At 35.4% G+C, this 6221-nt stretch overlaps 1 protein-coding gene across 3 annotated transcripts in view; it reads left to right on the plus strand.

Moving 5' to 3' along the window:
• LOC116849018 (protein PIH1D3) overlaps positions 1-6221 on the plus strand; it is a 41449-nt gene that overhangs the window by 22682 nt on the left and 12546 nt on the right. The window lies entirely within an intron of this gene.

Consider the following 6221-nt stretch of genomic DNA (forward strand, 5'->3'; position numbering starts at 1 on the left):
AGAGAGAGAGAGAGAGAGAGAGAGAGAGAGAGAGAGAGAGAGAGAGAGAGAGAGAGAGAGAGCGCCTTGAGGAAATATTCTCCAGTTTGAAAGGTCATTAAAACAAGTACGTTTCTACAATTTTTTGTAGAAATATGAAAAACCGAATAGCGTCTGCATGTTCTTCAAGCCTTATTTTAAAAATGTATTTTTATTATCTAAGTGACACAAAAACGGTCTTCTGTATAGTATATCCTGGTTACTAGGACCTCGCAAGAAAGAAACGTACACACAGGCGATACGAGTGATTCTGGCTCTCCTAGGTATCTGAAACGCAAAACTAAGAGTTTTCCTCAGAAGTGTAATTATCGTCTGAACTAGAAATAAAGCAATATTATCGTTTTGGACAAAATGATGACCTCTTTGTTAAAAAAATTGTTTATTAATGTTGTTATTTAAAAAAACTAATAAATGTATAATGTTCTTGGTAGACGATACAGCTATATTTCTCCTAAATAAGAAAATTTTTGTTTTTGCGTAAATATCTAGAAGAGCCATAATCATTTACACCGTCCGTATGCGTTTTGTATGACTAGGATATGACATACCAAAGAGAGAGTTTTTGTTATTTAGACAATAAAATATTTTTAAAATAAGGTTAAAAGAATATGCAAAGTTTGGCGTTATTAGATTTTCCCTACAAAATATTCCAGGGAGATATTTTTCTCGCGATATCTTTCAAACCAAAATATCTCCTCAAAATAATTTATTTATTGATGTACAATGGGCGAAAATAGCGGCACGATTAAAGAGGGTATTTCTTTTTTGTCACGATGTCACAATTCAACGAAACTGTGGCAACTTGACAAATCTAAAAATATAGCTGAAATGCATTTACGTTTTTAGAATGTTAAATATCCGTTCTCACGAGAACACTACATAGATTCACGACTATGTACCTGCATGAGAGCAAGAGAAAGAGAGAGAGAGCTGCTTTTCGATAGATTATTTTTAGTAGTTTAGTCTCATTTGACGAAACAAGCGCGCGTATTTTTACACTCATATGTGAAATAGCTGGACCTGTAATAATTTTTCTTCGTATTTCAAATAGCCGCAGATATTCACACTTCTTGAGAGAATAGATTTTTCATCGATAATGTCTGAGAAGCGGGGAACGCTTAGGGGTAGGTGTCCTAGTTTACACTGAGAAAAGATATCTAAGAAATAGTAAATGTTTATGCGGTGAGTACTCTAATAATATATTTACTTATACTAATATAAAAAAAATATATTTTTCAAATAAAAAGATATATATTTTCCTAAAAGCTTTCTTAAAAGCTTAATCCTTTAAGGCGTAATTCATGGAACATTTTAGTAACTTTTTTTTTAATGAAATACTCTCAAAAACTCTAAATAGCAAAAGTGGCGCGTTTCAACTTCTCGATTCTAGTTGTCCCTATTGATATCAGTGATACCTGAAGGATTAAGAAAACTTTAGTTCCTCATGAAAATAATTATTTACTCTATTTAAATAAAAATATTTAGAGAATTAAGTAAATATGTTATTAGAACTTATTAAATAAATTTATTATCTTTTAGATATTTTTTCTCTTAATGTAAATAACAGAAAAAAATATAAGATTTTCACAAATTTCTTTAAAAGAAGTAAATAAAGATAACAATATAGAATTTTATACTATACTATTTATCATTGTTTTAAATACAAAAGTTTAAATACAAAAAGCTACTTAAAAAGATTGAAATTCCGTTTCGTACTGGGTATAATGTCGTCGGACGCGGACAACATTACGGCTTATATAATAATTTGAAACAAATACAACAAGAATATTTAAAAACTGTATTAAATTTGCTTGAGGATGAAACTTTGTTGTATACAAAAAGTCGGGATTTAACAAAATAACAGCACTTTGAAATTACAAGTAATTTTTCCTCTCTTTCTCTTTTTTCTTATTTAGTGTCCCAGGCAAAACATTTATCTCTTTTTTTGGAGACTTTCCAAAGGATTCAGGTTTATCCCCCAGCAAATTCAATGCACTTTTAAATTTTTTGTCCCATTTGCTTCATCCCATTTTATTACACGAATTGTAACCCGCCTTATATGAATTATAATTGTTGTCCGCCTGTTAGAGTCTTCCGGCGACATTTGCACCCAGCACAAAGAACATAGGAGGAATTTCAATTTTTAAAAAATAATTTGTTTTGAATGATAAATAGTATGATCAAAATAGTATATCAATATCTTTATTTATTTAGCCAGAGTTTTTTGCATCTTGAAGACACAGAGGGAAACGCGAGAGAGACGCAGGGAGAAATTCACAAATATAATCTGCACAATTTAGTAGGAAAAGAAAGAGATTATGTCGAGTAGCTGAGGTAGCGTTTAAGTAAATTGTTAACATTTAATTAGCGCAAAGGCAAACGCGCCTATGTCGGCGTTCCGCTTTAATTTCAAATACGAAGTTTCGGAATATCTTAGCGCAAAATGTAAATAAGCAGTTGCAGAATGCAAATCAAGGATAAAGGGGCGAAGCGTTAGACAAAGCGGTAGCCCCCGTAATATCAGTCCGCGAACCTTTTCTCCGCGCCGGAGTAGATTGAATAATCTGAGTAAGCCGCGCGCGCGCGCGCGCGATACTCACGGACCGCGTAGGATTTGCTGTAGACGAAAATATTAATATTTACTTTTCAAACGGGAAATTGCAATTTTAGATATTACGTTTTTGCGATTGAAATGAAAAACGGTGCAATATGCATTAATTTCAGTAGAAGATGCGCTATAAGAGTCAAGGCCGGGCAGCAATTACAAACAGCAGCAATGCGTGCGCGTCGGGGGAGATTTTTCATATGGAAGCTTAAAAGATTTCTCCCTCCCTCCCTCTCCATTTCCGCGTTCAAATTAAGTTTGTTCGTGCGTTTTTCACAATCTGCATGTAGCTGTATCCATCTTTTCTTTGTTATCTTTTAATCTCCGTGCCTTTGTATCTTTTTATTTAAAACGTCGATTCTGATTCCACGAAGGAGAATCTATGATGAAAAAGGAAAAGGTGAGAGCAGAGAGAGAGAGAGAGAGAGAGAGAGAGAGGGACAGAGAACGCGCGATTTTGGGATACGAATCGAATGCATCTCACAAGATTGATTTGCTTTAATAATCCCCGGCGCCTCGATCTCGAAGCGCAAAATTTCGCGTGATTCTGCGAGCCGCGACAGCGATGAAAACGGACGAGTATTTCTGTACTGTGCGCTGTTTTCTGTCCGGTTCGCCTACCTTCCTGCCTGCCTGTCTACCTGCGCGCCATTTGTATCCGAAATCCTCGGATCGGGATCGAGAATCCGCGCGTGCGGAACGATTTTCATCCGGGCGGTGCATTAGGATCGGATGAGGGGCCGTTTGTTGATTTTCTTCGTCGAAAACGACGGGCGATTTGTCTGCAAACATTTGGTTTCCCGAGGCACTGGCCCTACATATCCGACTGTCCGCATTTTTCCTTCGTCGTCGTTCTATTCTCGCCGCTACGTCCCTCGAAAACGGTCGTCAAATAATCCTGTCCCGAATATACGCGCGCCCCTGTGTGCGTGCATGTGTATGTGTGTGTGCACGTGTCCCGAGTAATGATTAAATACAAGGTAAACGGGAAACGACGAGTGCGCGGAGTTCTGTACATTTTGAACGACTCCTTTCTCCCGTTCCTTTTTGCTTTTTGAATCGCGAAGTGAAAGAAGGCGCTTTTAATGGAATCCCACTTTGTATTTAATTCAGCTTTACCTCATAGAGCTACGAGGGATCAAGCCTCCTAAGTTCTTCTTTCTTCGCGAGCGAGTTATAATGACTCCACGAATTAGATTTTGACAGCGAGATCTCTAAGGCGCATGCGTGCACGCAATAGTCAATCTTTTGGATGCTACATACCATTTTATAGTGGTTTCCCGCTAAACGATGGCTTAGCATGCAATGCTACTATAGCATCTCTTTTTTAAAACTGAGAGATAGCTTTTCGTTACTCGATATAGTCTTTTGTCATTTTTTGACGCTAAATAAAAATATTATAATTCATTAGCTGCGCCCAGAAAAATATAATCTTATTATTAGTGGAATCCTTTTACACATCAAGAGGATTCCTCTAAAATCAAAAGAGAAATATAAATATTCTCCACGTTTTTAAAGTTGAAGAAATTTCGCTTTTATGTTTACAGTGCAAATCTTGCTCTTAAAGAGATACTGAAGTCAATAACGAATTTGAATAATGTCGATAACGTAGAGATAATCGTCACTAATACAATCATGCTATTCTTTTCGTATTTCTTGTATATGTAGATTTTAATCTCGCATATGTGTAGAAATCTTTCTGCAAGTTTTTCCGATATTCTTAAACTTCTGAATTCAGAAGGTACAGCAACACTTTCGGCATATACAAGCTGCGGATTAATCCAGCAAACCTGCGTAATCAAACTTTTGGCAGATATTACGCTGATAGCTTGAAATTTTATATTTAATTTTTTTTTTCGTTTTCGTTATATATTGAGCAATGATCCTATTCACTTTTGCACGTACTTTTATTGCATAAAAGTATTTGTAATTCTGTACAATCGATACGACGTAAACTTTGCAGAAAAATGTTAATATTCTGTCGGTATAATTTTCAGCTTCAGCATCCCTTTAATAGATATTTCTGCTAGCGAGAGGACATTCTACTTCATGTAAACATATTTCTCTTTATTAAAAAAAGAAGAATAATATCTAATTTCTGATTAATAAAATAAAATAGAATCCAATAAGATAAAACAAAATAGTTTATTTCATTAGAAGAAGAATACTCTTTTGATTTTCTCTTAGAATATAGGATTACGGAAATAGCATCTCGCAACTGAGGTTTCTCTTTTGAGTATTAGAATATTTTCCTTTTGGTTTTAGAAGAATTTTCTTGAAGCTATGTATAAGAAGATATCGCTAAGAGTAGGATCATATATTTTTGGATGTGTTATCATTAGTCATAGTAGCAGAGACGACGAATTACATAGTATGAAATAACAAACTCCGATCCGCTGCTGTTGTTTATTACACGAAGAAACTCTGCGTACTGTGAATTAATTAAAAGCTTTTCTCAAGGAGTTTTGCAACGCATCCCGTATCCAATAGGAAAATTAGTGTTTTAGTGAGATTCTCAAGGATATATATACATTTTTCTGTTGAATATAGAATCCATCACAAAATTCATTGAGAAAAAGTGTTGCAATCTTTAATTAACCGACTGTACAGCATTCAGAGTTCTGCTCAGCGCCTTAGTTGAAGGGTTGAATGAAAAAAAAGAAAACAGAAATTAAACATTTGATCAGAGCTCGATGTATCTTCGAGAATTTTGAAAGGGGAAAGAAAGGGAAATAGTTTTTCACCGGAGGGAAATAGAGAGGAATTTCATTTTGAGCTTTCTCAGGAACGAAATTTCTCCCCTCTCTTTTTCGCACTGCGAAATCTCGTGCGTTCGCACCTCCTGGAACATCCTGTATTGTCAAAGGACTCGAATACCGAATTGGGCGACGAAGTTCTCTTCTATGGTTACTTTGACATGAAGTAATGTAATGCGGTTTCGCGAGGATGCGTTTGCCTTCTTGGCCCAGTTTGCAGCGGGATATAAAGCCCTCTCTCCCCCTGCCCTTGCCACGTTGTTACTGATACACGGCAGGAAATTGCAGCGAGTTTCGATATATACGCGGTGTCATTTATAACCGGCGAATAAGCGTCGAACGGTGCCTCGTTTCTGCGACAGTTAACCCCGTCGCGCGACGCGGTTTAATGACCGGCCTGGCGCACTTCATTTCCGCACTTCAATTCGTATTAGGAGTCAGGGCTGTGTGAAGTGAATGATCTCGCGATAAATCATAATATCCCAATCGCGTCGCATCAAGTTCAAAGACGGAGATATGTTCTCGTCTCTATTAGTTTTAGGAGAAAAAAGAACAATATCTTCCGCGTGAGAGCGACAATAATCGAGAACTCCAAAAGAGAACTGTGAAATATTTTATGTATATGTGCGTGATATATTTCTCACATTATATAACAAACATACAACATTTCATATATACATATAAATAAATTATAAAAAATAAGAATTATATATATATATATATATATATATATATATAAATTGTATATATTTATATGTATATTTATAATATTTTTATTATATATATATATATATATATATATATATATATATATATATATA

This window comes from Odontomachus brunneus, unplaced genomic scaffold (genome assembly GCF_010583005.1).
Source record: "Odontomachus brunneus isolate Ranch 3 - 2012 unplaced genomic scaffold, Obru_v1 Obru_scaffold_104, whole genome shotgun sequence".
NCBI classification, from domain to species: domain Eukaryota; kingdom Metazoa; phylum Arthropoda; class Insecta; order Hymenoptera; family Formicidae; genus Odontomachus; species Odontomachus brunneus.